The 16,475-nt window shown below is 40.9% G+C and overlaps 1 long non-coding RNA gene across 4 annotated transcripts in view; it reads left to right on the forward strand.

Annotated features, from left to right (window-relative positions):
• LOC123570529 (uncharacterized) overlaps nucleotides 1-16,475 on the forward strand; it is a 450,649-nt gene that overhangs the window by 288,599 nt on the left and 145,575 nt on the right. The window lies entirely within an intron of this gene.

The raw sequence follows: 16,475 nt of genomic DNA on the forward strand, positions 1-16,475 counted from the left end.
CCTAGTAAACATAGGAAACTGAAATTATAACCCTGATGAGGACACAGAGGAAGACTTCAGTCAGTACCTAGTAAACATAGGAAACTGAAATTATAACCCTGATGAGGACACAGAGCAAGACTTCAGTCAGTACCTAGTAAACAGAGGAAACTGAAATTAATAACCCTGATGAGGATACAGAGGAAGACTTCAGTCAGTACCTAGTAAACAGAGGAAACTGAAATTAATAACCCTGATGAGGACACAGAGGAAGACTTCAGTCAGTACCTAGTAAACATAGGAAACTGAAATTAATAACCCTGATGAGGACACGGAGGAAGACTTCAGTCAGTACCTAGTAAACATAGGAAACTGAAATTAATAACCCTGATGAGGATACAGAGGAAGACTTCAGTCAGTACCTAGTAAACATAGGAAACTGAAATTAATAACCCTGATGAGGACACAGAGGAAGACTTCAGTCAGTACCTAGTAAACATAGGAAACTGAAATTAATAACCCTGATGAGCACACAGAGGAAGACTTCAGTCAGTACCTAGTAAACATATGAAACTGAAATTAATAAATGGGCAAACAAATGACTGCACTTAAGAAACAGTTTCAGGGTGTCGCAGTGTCATGGCAGGTGTTCCATTATAGGTGGGTTCAGAGCACCAGAGGTGGCTTCACCGCTTGCAAGGGGAGGCCAACAGGAAGCCAGCAGCATCGAATACTGGATCCTAAACAGAGGTGCAGAAATGCACGCCTCTTACACCAGGGCCCTTAAGATTTAGGCAAAGGAATCCAACCTTGCTCTCCAATATTGTTTTGATGGCACAAAAAATTGTCTGGGGCTGCAAAACAATAGAAATATAGACAAGAAGAAAGTAGCCGGAAGAGGCATTAGAGGAAGAGGTGAAGAAGGAATTAACACATACTGAGTCCTCACTTTGTGCCAACCCTATACCAAGCATATTGCATCATTATGGGGTAAATTTGTCCAAACATCATGAGGCAGAGACTGTGTTTTTACAAATGAGGTTACCATAGCACAGAGAGGGTAAGATTTTCCCAGAGCACAGGACTGGGAATATGGAAGCCCAGGCTCTCTGACACCAAGAATATGTTCGTTGGGGCTGTAGATTTCTGCTCAGGGCTGAGATGCCATAGCCCTCCATGCCTTGGCCCCAGCAGACTGCATTTATTTTTAGTTTCTTTAGGATCTGGGAAGAGTCTGGAAGCAATAACCAGACACATTCTATTTTGCTGACAAAATGGACCTGGGTGTGGGATATAGCTTGAGGCCCTAGGGTGTGCATTTCTAGCCAGAGAACTGGGAAGGAAGTGGTGTAGTTAGAGGCTAATGCTGTCAGTGCTGGCACTTTTTAAAGGAGGAATGGGTGATCAGGTGTCTTTATCAAGCTTGTAAAGCCACTAGTGCCTCCCAGGGCCTCTGCTGAAGAGTCACCCTGGGAGCACAGCAAACAACAGAAAAGGCCTTCTCCTCTATTCTACTCTGTTATCTCTGGATCCTTCACCACTTTTGACCTCTCTGGCCACACTGGGAAGTCCCACTGCAGTAACGAGTGATGAAGGTTATTGTCCATCCCCTCTTCCCGTCTTTGCCCTCTGTTACCCCTCCTGCAATAACGAGTGATGAAGGTTATTGTCCATTCCCTTTTCCCGTCTTTGCCCTCTGTCACCCCTCCTGCATTTTTACTAAAATATTGTATGTCACACCATTTTCCTTAAGTAATACATTTACAGCAGCAAAATTGGAATAGCCTTTGAAGCACATTTCTTGAGATGAACATTGGGTTGACGTATTATAACATTTAAAGCAGGAATCCTGCACACGAAGAGCTCGTTGGGACCTGAAATGAATAGATACATAGGGAAAGGAACACTAATGGGAAAGGCAGGACCCTCTCTGACCTTTGCTTCCCACAGTCAATACTAATCTTGTTCATTTTCAGTGACAACTACAGCTCCTGCCTAATGAAATGTTCTCATCATTAGCTGGGCATGGTGGCATGTGCCTGCAGTCCCAGCTACTCAGGAGGCTGAGGCAGAAGAATCGCTTGAACCCCAGAGGCGGAGGTTGCAGCGAGCCAAGATCATGCCACTGCACTCCAGCCTGGCGAGGCTCTGTCTGGGAAAAAAATAAAAGAAAAAAAGAAAAGAAAAAGAAAGAGAGAAAATGTCCTCACCATGAGCTTCCATCAGGAGAAGAGTGCACCACATCTGGGCACATACTGGGGTGTATCAGCAAAGCTGAAAGAAGAGCAAACTTTCATAATGACAAGTGCTTCCTTTCCACAAAGGGATGTTAGCTGTTCCCATTTTTGCATTTATCTCAAGGGTAGAATAAATCACTGGCTACTTGTTATGAAAAATATGATTCTATTTGTCCCTGATATAATTGTGTGGGGACAACTTCAGAGGCATGTTTTGAAATTGGCCTCTTAATTTATTTTAATGTATCAGTTAGACATGGGGAGGGAGTAGGCAAGATTGCCATGCTTTTAGGAGCTCGTACACAGTGTATTGGTTGACTTCAAAATGAAGGTGGCCCTTTTGAGCCAATTATGATTTCTTAATTCCATGCTATTGCATTTTAAGTCACCTTTGAAATTTTATCATAACCTATAATTGATTGGTTTAGTGAATCACATCTTAATTGAAAAAATATAATGTCTAAAAGCTATTTTAATTGGCCATTATACAGGCATTTAGCAGCTGAGCTGCTGTAGACACAGTGAAAATAAATAAATGAATGAATAAATAAGTATATAGATGATTTGCCAGCTCTATCTGATGTCAGTGTTCTATTTCTGAACACAGAGTTGTGATCTGGGGCTCAAGGGGTAGTTAGAGAAAGACTAAAAACAGCACCTCTCATATGACAAATTTCAGTTCAGGAAAAAGTGGCTGATTTTTTACCCTACTTATTATACTCCATTGAATTTCCTTCATTCATTTACCCAGCTGCTGTTTCAAAAATAAGGTCTTCGGACAAAGTTTATTTTGGAGTTAGAATCATGAGTTCTTTACAAAAAATTAAAGGAGCATGTTTCATAAGGAAGTTTTCTCTATCATTTTTGGGGGAACAGGATCTGAAAACCTATAAAAATGTGCTTCAAAGTCTACTTTTTAAAAATCTGATTTCTCTCGATTTGGATGACAATTACAGGAGTATAGACTTGTCAGAAGCCACTCAACTCCACATTAAAGTGTTAAAATGTGTGTATTTATTATATGTAAGTTATACCTTCATTAAAAAGAAATAAGTATTAAGGAAAGCGAAAAGTCCGGTTTACTTAGATCTCTGTCTTCCTTGGCTATTTCAATGTCTTATTACCCAAAGTGAAAGGAATGGTGATTAAGAGAGCCACTGACTGCTAGTGAAAAAAAACAGAAGATTAAGGGTTTTCTGCTACTTTATCTTCAAAAAGATTATTATCATATAGTACTTTCTGTATTCATAGTATTCACTTCAAGAGGAACCAAACAAAAACGTATCAAATGAAAATCCTTCCAAAGCCAAGCATCCTGAAATTGTACAACTTTATGTCTTGCAGGAATTCAAAGAAAAGAGAAGGGTGGGGTTAGAGAACCCAGCCTGTTTATAATATATTTAACCAGCCAATTACATTGTTAGCCTACAATGACAGATTTCTCTCCGAATGTCGCTTAGCTGTTCTTTGTTCATGGCACTAATTTTCTTCTCATTTGTCACTATTTCATAAAGTTTTGTCAATCATAAGCATTTTTTTAGAAGATTGAAATAGCAAGTTAATAGTTTACTCTAAAAGAGACAAACACAGAGGAAAAACAGCTGCGGTATTTAAACACTGAAGGAGAGCGTAGCATAATGAAGGAGCAAGCGGGCAATTAAAGAGAAGGAAACGCTCCTGGGGTAAAATTCTAACATTGGGGTTCTCTCATTTTTAAATCTATTGAGGATTGTTCAAACACATTTCTTTTGATCAATAAAAAATCCTAGTGGCTGTTTGTATTCCCAGTGAATGTCCCCAAACTGGCGTCCGCAAGTTTAGCAAAGTTGAACACCAAGTAAGTTAAGGAAAACTCAGAATACTAGTGTATTTACCATCCCTATAAAACCTGGAACTCAAGATCAAAAACGATATGGCTGTTAGAGTGAATTGCAAAGATAAAAGAGATTTAAAAGTATCTTAGAAGCATGCTAATGCAGAATTTTTCTCTACCTCCCTCTAGACTACTTATTGTTTTCCCCCCATAATCTGGTGAGGAATGAAATAAGATATGAGAGTTGAACACCAATATTTAGGTCTCTGAATTAGGAAGATTCATATATCTAAAACAGATGTGGGGGAAAGGATGTGTCTTCAATACATTGCTAGAAACAGCTTGGCCTGCCCTTAACTTTTCTTGTTTATTCTGAATGCTTTGAATTATTAGGCCCATTCCTGATAGCATCAAATGAAAGACCTCCTCTGACTCTTGCTGTGCATTTTGCCCAGGCTTTCTATTAAGTTATTTCTCTTGACATAATCCACACTGTATTTACAAGGGTGTCTCATTCTTCCTCTCATTTGATGACGTGTTTGTGTGTGTGTGTGTGTGTGTGTGTGTGTGTGTGTGTGTGTGTTGTGTGTGTGTGTGTCTGTGTGGTCTTCCTTACAGTTTGTTAGTAAGATACAATCTCTTGCTTTATTCTGGACTAAGATTGGTATTCTCCCCTCAGTTCCACTGACTTTAGCTGCACTGAGTAAAAAGCCCTACCTATGTTTTGCTTCTATCTTTGATCTCCTTGAAAGGACTTTGCATCTCCTTGAAAGGACTTTTCCAGTTTGTTAATAAGAAAATGAAGCCGCACAAGAATAGTGAAAACAAAGTTCATTTGCACTCACTTTGGAAGCACAGGGAAGATGTATCAAATTGATGAGTAGGGAGAACAGGCTTAGCAAACAGCAAGGGTGTGGTCCAGTTGAGCAAGACAGATATTGGCTCTGAAATCTGATGTTGGGGGCTCCAGGAACCTTCTCATCACAAGTTGGAAGCATAGAGAGAATGTGGCCTCCTTACTCCCAGCGTGATGGGACATTCAGCTCTGTCATCTGCATTGGCACGGTAGCAGCAAGTCTTCTTCTCTGCAGTGAGGGAGAAGGGAACTAAGGACTCTGGTTAATTTCTATTATCTATTCATTTTAGGTAGAACCTTCAAAAGTAACACATTATGAGATGAGCTACAGTTTCCCATGGACTGCAGATGAAGGAATAAAAAGCACTTATCTGGCGCTTTACAAAACTGAGAAAACTAAGGACAGATGAGTCTGAATGATGAGGCTTCCACTACACCACACACACACACACACACACACACACACACATCCAGTGTTAACACAAGCACATAAAGGAAACCTTTTCTCTTGAGAACGTCCTCTGTGCTAGCTTCTGTTCTAGGTGCTGGGGATAAAGAGAAAGACATGAGCACTGACTTCACGGAGCTTACAGGTTAGTAGGAGACGCAGTCATTACAGAGCTGCTAATCCCCCTCCACACCCCAGGAAAAGACATTACGGGCTTGAATTCAAATTTTACAAAAAGATAGGTGCCAATCAAATCGGAAATTCTGTTTTTGTTTTGTCTAAAAAGTGGAATGTGCTTATTTTTATTTTATTTTCTTTTTTTTTTATTATTATACTTTGAGTTCTAGGGTACATGTGCATAATGTGCAGGTTTGTTACATATGTATACTTGTGCCATGTTGCTGTGCTGCACCCATCAACTCGTCAGCACCCATCAACTCGTCATTTACATCAGGTATAACTCCCAATGCAATCCCTCCCCCCTCCCCCCTCCCCATGATAGGCCCCGGTGTGTGATGTTCCCCTTCCCGAGTCCAAGTGATCTCATTGTTCAGTTCCCACCTATGAGTGAGAACATGCGGTGTTTGGTTTTCTGTTCTTGTGATAGTTTGCTAAGAATGATGGTTTCCAGCTGCATCCATGTCCCTACAAAGGACACAAACTCATCCTTTTTTATGGATGCATAGTATTCCATGGTGTATATGTGCCACATTTTCTTAATCCAGTCTGTCACTGATGGACATTTGGGTTGATTCCAAGTCTTTGCTATTGTAAATAGTGCCGCAATAAACATACGTGTGCATGTGTCTTTATAGCAGCATGATTTCTAATCCTTTGGGTGTATACCCAGTAATGGGATGGCTGGGTCATATGGTACATCTAGTTCTAGATCCTTGAGGAATCGCCATACTGTTTTCCATAATGGTTGAACTAGTTTACAATCCCACCAACAGTGTAAAAGTGTTCCTATTTCTCCACATCCTCTCCAGCACCTGTTGTTTCCTGACTTTTTAATGATCGCCATTGGCTAGCCATAAGTAGAAAGCTGAAACTGGATCCTTTCCTTACTCCTTATACGAAAATTAATTCAAGATGGATTAGAGACTTAAATGTTAGACCTAATACCATAAAAATCCTAGAGGAAAACCTAGGTAGTACCACTCAGGACATAGGCATGGGCAAAGACTTCATGTCTAAAACACCAAAAGCAACGGCAACAAAAGCCACAATTGACAAATGGGAACTCATTCAACTAAAGAGCTTCTGCACAGCAAAAGAAACTACCATCAGAGTGAACAGGCAACCTACAGAATGGGCGAAAATTTTTGCAATCTACTCATCTGACAAAGGGCTAATATCCAGAACCTACAAAGAACTCAAACAAATTTACAAGAAAAAACAACCCCATCAAAAAGTGGGCAAAGGATATGAACAGACATTTCTCAAAAGAAGACATTCATACAGCCAACAGACACATGAAAAAATGCTCATCATCACTGGCCATCAGAGAAATGCAAATCAAAACCACAATGAGATACCATCTCACACCAGTTAGAATGGCGATCATTAAAAAGTCAGGAAACAACAGGTGCTGGAGAGGATGTGGAGAAACAGGAACACTTTTACACTGTTGGTGGGATTGTAAACTATTTTTATTTTCAAAATTCAAATAGCGTAATTATTTTTTCTGATTATGGAAGCAAAGCATGCTCATTCATAAATATTTGATTATACCACATATATGACTCTCTAACCTTCTTATGTCAGTCAACAAGATGCAGGGCACATTTTCAATGTCAAAATAGGCTTTGTGTCATCTTTTAAAAAAATGACTGCATGGTACTCCATTACGTGAATGAACCATTTTACCTGGTTTTAAGTTCATTGTCTCCTTAAATAATAATATTCCTATTTATTTCAAACTAAAGATGGTTCTTTTTGATTTTACTGTATGATTTGAAAGCAAATTAGACAATATGTTTGAGAGCATTTGGTAACCTTCAAACACGGTTGCAAACTATTATTTTTTCTGTTTCTTTTCTGTTTCAAATATAGACCAATATTCCTGCCTCACACAAATCTTGAACAAATTCTGGCTCTACCAATCAAAAAACCTTTTTGTTTTGTTTTTATCTCTCTGAAATATAGTCTCCTCATTTTCAAAATGGGGCTGCCTACGTTTCATGGTTCTCTATGTTAGGACATCAATTCAGGTAAAATGTTTAGTCATGTACCTTTTAGTATGCTGCCACTACACATTAGATGTGTTCACTTCTGCCACTGCTGCATCTGCACTCTCAGCATCTCTGTTGTAATTCCCTCCCTCCTACTTGATCTTTCCTCTTTGCCCAATCAGTTTATCTTCACTAAAGAACAGCTTAGTAATAAAATGCTGATAAGAACTTTGTATGAATGTACTCAACTAGTCTTCCAACAGCCTTCGGGTAGGTACCATGATCATTATCATCATACAGGTAAGGAAACTCAGAGATACTAAATAAATTCCCTAAGATCACCCTGCCTATAGATAGTTCTCTATGATGGTGAAGACACTAGGAGAAGGGAAAGAATAGTTGAGACTAGAGAGGCAAGAGTGGAAGCATGTAAAGCACATTTAGCATTGCAATATGAAACATGAGCTCAAAGAGCTCAGCTCCAGTACAACAGCAGACAATTGGACCCAAGTGCAAATAATCATCCCAAGTGGGGTGAATATATAAGTCAGGTGGAGTGTGAAATGGCTGAGACACATGGCTGTGTCACCAAGCTTTTTTTTTTTTTTTTTTTTTTTTTTTTTTGAGACGGAGTCTTGCTCTGTCACCCAGGCTGGAGTGCAGTGGCCGGATCTCAGCTCACTGCAAGCTCCGCCTCCCGGGTTTATGCCATTCTCCTGCCTCAGCCTCCCGAGTAGCTGGGACTACAGGCGCCCGCCACCTCGCCCGGCTATTTTTTTTTTTTGTACTTTTTAGTAGAGACGGGGTTTCACCGTGTTAGCCGGGATCGTCTCTCGATCTCCTGACCTCGTGATCCGCCCGTCTCGGCCTCCCAAAGTGCTGGGATTACAGGCTTGAGCCACCGCGCCCGGCCTGTGTCACCAAGCTTTGAAGTGACCTGGCAATAGTGATAACACCACTTATTATTTATTGAACATATACACTAGGCACTGTTAGTTGGAGAGAAAGGTAAGATTGAATACCAGGACTGATCAGGATTGCAAAGCTCATCACCCCTGTGAATTAGCCCTCTGAATATATGAACTACATGTGAAATTCTGAAACAGAAACATCAATTGCGGTCTTTTCCATTGGAAATTCCAGCAAGAGAAGAGAAGAAACCAAACCCTTGGTCATTACTGCTATACCCATCCCTGTCTTTGAATTCATACACTTTTTTTTTAAAGTATCTTCCAAATGTATCATTTGTCTCCAAACTCTTCAAGAAAGACAAATGCCAATATAATGCAGTCATGTGTATCTGAGTAGCTTGATACATATAATAAGGGAAAGGCATATATTATGACAGATAGCAGCATAAGGTGGAAAATTCCTTTGCCACGTGATATCTTCTGCTTTGCTAATACATTAAAACCCAATGAGAAATCTCTAAGGAGTGTGGTTTGATGGGTTGAGGTAGAGGAAAGCCCAACATAAATAGCTATTTGTATATGAGATCACACACCAAAGAGTTATTTTCACTAAGACCGAACTGGCTAACCACCAGCCCATCTGACAGCAGAATGGCATAGACCCTTCATAATGCATGTGCGTGAGTAAGGGTAGATGTCTCACGGGGACCCCATGGTAATGCTGTTGATGTAGTTTCCGAGAAGGGTGATAATACTTTATCCTAGAGACAGCCTGAGTTACAGAAACACTGTTTTCCCACTTCACCCACCCTCATTATCATCAAGAGATGCCTTCATACTTGAGTGTGTCTTAAGATGCTTGGCTAGCACTGGGATGAAAATTTTATAAACTATTATTTTTTAAAGGATGTACATAGCTGGCAGAAAAGCATCCCATTAATCTGAAATTGCTTCCTTGTAAAAATATTCTTAAAAAGATCAAAAAGATCATCGTTCTCTGGTATAGAATGGTGGACTTCATAATCCTGCTATTCCGCACCCAGTATTGTCTGTGCCTGACACCAAAGATGATCACGATTGCCAAGAAGACCCAGAAAGAGAAGTTATTATAGAATGTATTCATAAATTCAGTTATTTATTCATTCATTCAGCAATTTGAAGATGTCCTCTGTGTAACAACTTTGCTAAGATACGACTATACAGAGATGATTAGACCTTGTTTATGCTCTCAAAGAGTAGAAAGACATACTGACAGTTATGATGCAATGTGATTAGTTCTATAAGGAGTGTGTATGCATGGATGTGTGCACATACCTGATAAGAATGACAAAATTTATCTCAAAAAGCAAAGGATAAAAGGAGGTAAGGTCACACACTACAAAGTTTGGATTAGAATGAACCAGCCCTCAGTACATCAAGACAAGGGAATTCAATGGAAGTATTTTAGGGCAGATAAGAGGAAGTCGTATGTCACAAAACAGCTAGTCATTTTTAGAAAATCATTTGCTCTAAAATGCGATGTGACTCAGGTGCAGCAGCGCATGTCAGTAATCCCAGCATGTTGGGAGGCTGAGATGGGAGAATGGTTTGAGCCCAGGAGCTCAAGGCTGCAGTGAGCTATGACTGTACCACTGCACTCCAGCCTGGATGACAGAGCAAGACCCATGCTCAAAAAATAATAATAATTTTAAAAACTAAAATAAAATTCACTGAGATGTTTCCTGAAAACAGAAAAATCTTCATTAAAAATAACACCTACTTCTCAGAATTGTGAAAACACAAGAAGATACGTCTAAGACCCCAGCAGAGGACCTGATGTGTATACAGAACCAAGACCATTTACTTCTCCTACCTACCCAGGATCCTTAACCTACTGGGCACTTGACTTCAGACTTGTAAAGATGCATCATTCTCCAAAGACAGCTAAGCTCTTCTTTTATGTAAAAGTCAAATTCTATCAACAGGAAATCCTTCCCAATCTTGTATTCTAGGTCTGCCTATATCACCAATTCACCATGCCCACCCAGAGAATTGCTGAGCTCCAGAAAACCAAATGTGAGCCCCTTTCAATTTCCTATAAGTTGGTTCTATAAGCTCACTTCTTTTGTGATAGCTCACCATTCTATAAAATGTGTGACACTAATGGGCCCTTTAGCTAAAGAAATATCATCTGCAGTTTTTCTTTTTAAGAGAGTGCTGTAGACTGAATATTTGTGCTGTCCTCAAAATTCATATTTTGAAAACTAATCCCCAATGTGATAGTATTAAGAGGCAAGGCCCATGGAGGTCATTAATGGAAAAGCATTTGGAATTTAGAGCCACAAGAGAAACACACTGAGGGTGGAGCCTTTGTGAATAGGATTAGTGCCATAAGGGAGGCCTATAGGAGCTTGTTTTCTCCTTCCTCAGTGTGAGAAAGCAGCGGAAAGATACCTTCTATGAACCACAAGACGGCCCTCAATGTACCAAATTTATCAGCACCTTGATTGGTTTCTCAGCCTTTAGAACTGTGAGAAATAGGTCAGGCGTGGTGGATCACGCCTATAATCTTAGCACTTTGGGAGGCCTAGGTGGGTGATCACCTGAGGTCAGGATTTCGAGACCAACCTGACCAACATGGTGAAACCCTGTCTCTACTAAAAATACAAAAATTAGCCAGACATGGTGGTGCATGCCTGTCATCTCAGCTACTCTGGAGGCTGAGGCAGGATAATCCCTTGAACCTGGAAGGTGGAGGTTGTAGTGAGCAGAGATCGTGCCACTGCACTCCAGCCTGGGTGACAGAGCAAGGCTCTGACTGAAAGAAAAAAAAAATAAAGAACTGTGAGAAATAAGTTTTTGTTTATAAGGTACCCACTCTGTGGCATTTTGCTGTGGCAGTCAAAATGGACCAAGGCAGATGGTTATTATCTCAGTAATAGAATGTATTAGTACTTACCTAGCCTGTCTCAATTATCCATAGGTATTGTTGTAGGACCTACTAGTATCTATTGGTATTAATCTATTTTTAAAATCTTATAATTACCTCTATTTTATTAATGAGGTAACAGATTCAGAGATAGAGAGGTCAAGCCAGAATTAAAATTTATTTTCAACAGACCTCAAAGCCTGTGGTCACACCTTGTGCTGACTGTCATGGCTCTAAGTCCCAAATGCTTTTTCAATCACTTGCCTGTTCTCTGGTTGGTTCTTCTCATACCGTCCAGGCTACATAAGGTACCCAGGCATCTGCACTCGTATGACATATTTAGGAGGATGACCCAGTTTAATAGAAAGAGAGAAAGCAAGAGAAATAGAAAAAGAGACAGAGAGACAAAGAGAAACGAGGCAGGAGTGGAGGCACGGAAGGATTCAAAGATGCCCTCACTCTTTACCATGGCTGAGAATGCTGCCATATCATCAGAAGAGTTCTTGTCACACTTAGGAAGTTAACCAGTCATTATTAAAAAGCATGCAATGTACCTCCCCACTTACTATAATTCAGCTACTTAACTTTGCAGGTAACCTTTCTAAATCAATTTAGAAATCTGAGGAATTAGACATCCAAGGCCATAGGTTCTACTTTGGACTTCATTTGAGAAATGGAAGCCAAAAAGTGCACTGTTTTACAAGAGAATGCTATTCCCTAATGAAATTCCATGAAGGAATCATCTGCCATTTTGTTTCGTTTTGTTTTAGAGTCAGGTTTTCACTCTGTCACCTAGGATGGCACACAGTGGAACAATCGTAACTTCCTGTAACCTCCAATTCCTGGGCTCAAACAATACTGCCGCCTCAGCCTCCCAAGTAGCTCAGACTAAGACGTGTGTCACCAGGCCTGGCTAATTTTTATTTTTATTTTTATTTTTGGTAAAGATGGGATGTTTCTATGTTGCCTAGGATGGTCTTGAACTCCTGGGCTCAAGCAATCCTCTCACATCTGTCTTCCCAACACTGGAATTACAGATGTCAGTCACTTCACCCAGCCATTACCTGCAGTTTTTGTAAGATATGGAAAGCTAACAAATCCTTTGAGTATTGATCCCGAAATGTTATGAAGGGAAAGCTAGAGGGTGTCATGGAGGCAGAAGAAATTCCTAGAATCTTAGATTTTGGAGGGCCCTTAAACATCACCTGGCACATTATTAAAAACAGGAACTCTTCCACTCTGTTGTTACTAAGACAGTTTTCTATGAAACATCCAGGTATAGGGGGACCTACTGTCTCCCAAGACTGTGCATTTTACTTGCTTGGCAGCAGTAATATTGTTAAAAACTTATTGCTTCTATTGAGATTAATTTTGCCTTTCCCAGTTCCAACCTTGTCTAGAATGAGTGTGACCCATCTTGTTCATGACACATCCCATAAGACAAGGTGGGCATCCTCCTCCCTCCCCTGACTCTCAGAGTCTTCTCTGAAGTGAGGTGGTAAGTTCTCTACTTTTTCAGGTAGAAACAATTCATTAGAGAATCAAAGTAGGGGAGAAGGGATCAGTAAATAAACATGGCAAGATATTACTAAATGATTTTTTTTTTTTTTGAGATGGAGTCTCGCACTTCTGCCCAGGCTGGAGTGCAGTGGTACAATCTCAGTTCACTGCAACCTCCGCCCCCTGGGTTCAAGCAATTCTCTTGCCTCAGCCTCCCAAGTAGCTGGGATTATAGGCTCCTGCCACCATGCCCAGCTAATTTTTTGTATTTTTAGTAGAGATGGGGTTTCACTATATTGGCCAGGCAGGTCCCAAACTCCTGACCTGGTGATCTGCCTGACATCACCTCCCAAAGTGCTGGGATTACCAGCGTGAGCCACCACGCCCGGCCTACTCAACAAATCTTAAAGGAAGAGAAAGTGAGCACAGGTCCTTTGTAATTGTTTGGATGGAGAGGCAGCTCAAATACCTAAAAAGATTCCTGGACCCTGAGATAGATGTCACTTGGAGGTGATTTTCCTCACAGGTCTATAGCGAGGAGACTAATGGGTGTTCAGAATAACCACAGCACTAATAAGGATAATGTTTGTCCTGCAAGCACATGCACTTAAACCCTTTTCTTCCTGCATCTTTCTGGTCTTCCATGCATAAATGTTTAATTCTCCATTTTGCCATCAATCAGCTCACTGCTCTGGGAAGGGTCTGTGCATAAAAGCCGCCCAGTGTGGTCTGCCCAGACCTCCAGATGCACTCAAGGCACCCAAAGAGCTTCTAAAGAGCTGATGTCAGGACAGGGCCGTTGATTTATGATTCCCTAGGACATTCTGACACCCTTGCATGGATGGGAGAGATAAGAGCCTAGCCAAGGCTGCCAGAAAGCCTTGCTTTAGAAAAATGAGATCAAGGTCAGAAACGGGGGAAGTCCACTGAAAAAACACAAGGCACTCTGGGGGCAGTGAGCTGGCCCGCTAAGGCCAGGAAGACAGTGAAGGATCATTTTGTAGTATTGTAAGGCAAACAAGAGACAAGACAGATCATGTTAAAGGGGACACTGGAGATAAAAGAACCACAGAGAGCTAGGGCAGAAGGCACTTGGGGATTCATTCTGAAACGCATGATTTCATTTATCAGAAGAAGGACTGTTTTGTGTCACCAGCCTTCGGTTCTGCTCATTTGTGTGTCGGAGGGGGGAGAGTCACCTACTCAATGCAGGAGCACCTCAAATTACAGAGCTTTTTGATCAATTGCAATCCTATGTTTTCAATAGCTGGAAACAATATTCTCTATGATATGTGTATCCTCACCAAGGAAGGTCTCTCTGGGCTCTTTCATAAAGAGTATACCTCAATCCAGGTACAATGCTGTAACTGAAGATCATCTCCAAGAGGAGGAACAAGAATGTCTCCTCGTTTTTACCTCCTAGAATGTCTCTCCACACTTCCTTGGCCTAGGCTTTGGCACTTTCATCTTGGATGACCAAAAAGGGCCTCTGGTTGGCCTCCCTGACATCTATCCTAGTCTCCTCATAGCTACTCTCTAAAATCAGTGATCCTCAAAGGTTAGCAAAGTGTGGAGGGTGACGGTCAGAAGTGGAGGAAGGTTAGCACTCAATGAACATTTTTAAAAATTCATGTGAACCAGTTTTATTTAATTGCATATACACACTTACACACAGAAGAATGAAAGTACATATGTTTATATTAATAGGTATATATGTGTGTTGATATAGATACATAAATATAGTATCTTCTATCAATCTATCTATCCTATTGCTCTATTGCATTGTGTGACTTGAGCTGCTTCTCCCCATTATTCTCAGGCATCTATGAAAAGAAAGGTTCTGGTCTTGGGATATCTTAAAGATCACTGCTACATATGAGCTTCTAGATCTCACATGTAGTTTCTAGAACTTGTCTGTTTGAGATTACTGATTTGTCAGAGAGAGAGAAGATGTTGACCCTTAATGTTATTGTCAGAGGACTGGAACTATAAGCAATATATCTTCGTTTATTCATTCACCATTCATTTATTCATTGATCATTAAATTCACGTACATTACATTCACCATTAAGTTTACATTATTTATTTACAGGTTAGGTATTGTACAAGGTGTTGGAGTTACAATGATCAAAACAAGGTAGTATATTCTCTGAGGAGTTCCTAGTTTATTGGAAGATATAGGCAATGAGACAGGCAAATTTCAATACAAGGGGATAATTTTTATAGCAGAGGAGTGCTTAAGATACTTACTATGACCCCCCACAAAAAAGCAAAACATACTTTTTTATATGTGCCATATGAGATACAAAAAGGCAAAGACTGATTTTAGGGAGTGGTTTTGCTCAAAGAAAACAGGACCTCCACAACAAAAAAATTCACAGCAGCAGAAAGTTGAAACAAAACAACTGAGTGTGTTTTTATTTTGCTTTTGATTTTTTTTTTTAAATTTCAGCTGTTTGGTTTTAAATCTCAGCTGAACCTTCCATGGGTCTATAGGGTTTGGGAAGGGGAGAAGGGAAATTAGTTCTAGACTAGCTTGTGAAGGTGGCTTAGTTATCTGCGCTTTGTGTGTTCTGAGCTTCCCTATGCAGAGGCACGGAGTGGTAGGAAAACCTCTTAAGAACACACAACAGGTAGTATAAAGACTAAGGGGGAACAAATTGATCATTTTTACTTTACCCTTAAGCCCCACCAAGGGGAAAGGCTCATTTCTGGTGAATCCCGTTGAAGAAGTGAGGAAAGCCATGCAGGACAGCCCCCAAGCCTTTCTCTTAACCTGTGGCTTCTGGCTTGGGAAGAACCCCTGGTTCCCAACCACAGGGGCTGAAAGCATGAGGAGACAGGTGCTAGCTCACATATAAGCAGGAGACACCAGTGAATTCCTCATGGGGTCCCTAACCTGCAAGAGTTCAGGAAACAGGGCAGTTAGAAGCCAGAAAGCATCAGAATCATGGGAAGAAGAAACAGCTAAGCTCTAGGCTGTTTCATGATCTGCGAGTGGCAGCTGTAATACACCCCTCTTGCCAGTCAGTTGCAAAGGTGGAATGGCGGATGAGAAGCCCACCATCACATACTGCAGTGCATACAAGTTTCGTAACCAGTAGCCCAGTTTTCTCTCCATAAGGGTGGAGCCTTACTCTGTCTGATTTAAAAGACCTTGATGATGCTCTTGCCCGCTCACCCTTGATGAGTCATGAAACTCCAGCCTCATTCCTTGTCTGATTCACCTTGTTGGCTGAAGCAGGAGACAGTCCGGTCCTCCCTTCCCACCTCTCATCCCCCAGAAGTAGGAACCGGCTAAGAAAGGAGAAATCCTGATCCCAGGAGGGCTCTGGTGTAGCTGAGCCAACACCCACACAGCTGCTAGACAGGAAACACATTAGACAAGCTCTCTCTTCCCAAGGGAATTTGGTTCACCAGCGGCAGGATTCTCAGGCAAAAAACTGCGGAGACGAGGATCAGACATTTGGCTGCCTCAGGCTCCCTTACTGCCTTACATATATTTAGACGATTTCTGATTCTTTCTAAAAGTACCACTGAGAGCCTTTGGTTCTTATTGTTATAAACAGAACGTCTGAGATTTTAGTAGCAACACAGAGATAGAAATGCGAAATTAAGCTTTCAAGGAGCAATATAGTATGGTTGGGAG

Source organism: Macaca fascicularis, chromosome 20 (genome assembly GCF_037993035.2).
Source record: "Macaca fascicularis isolate 582-1 chromosome 20, T2T-MFA8v1.1".
Lineage (NCBI taxonomy): Eukaryota > Metazoa > Chordata > Mammalia > Primates > Cercopithecidae > Macaca > Macaca fascicularis.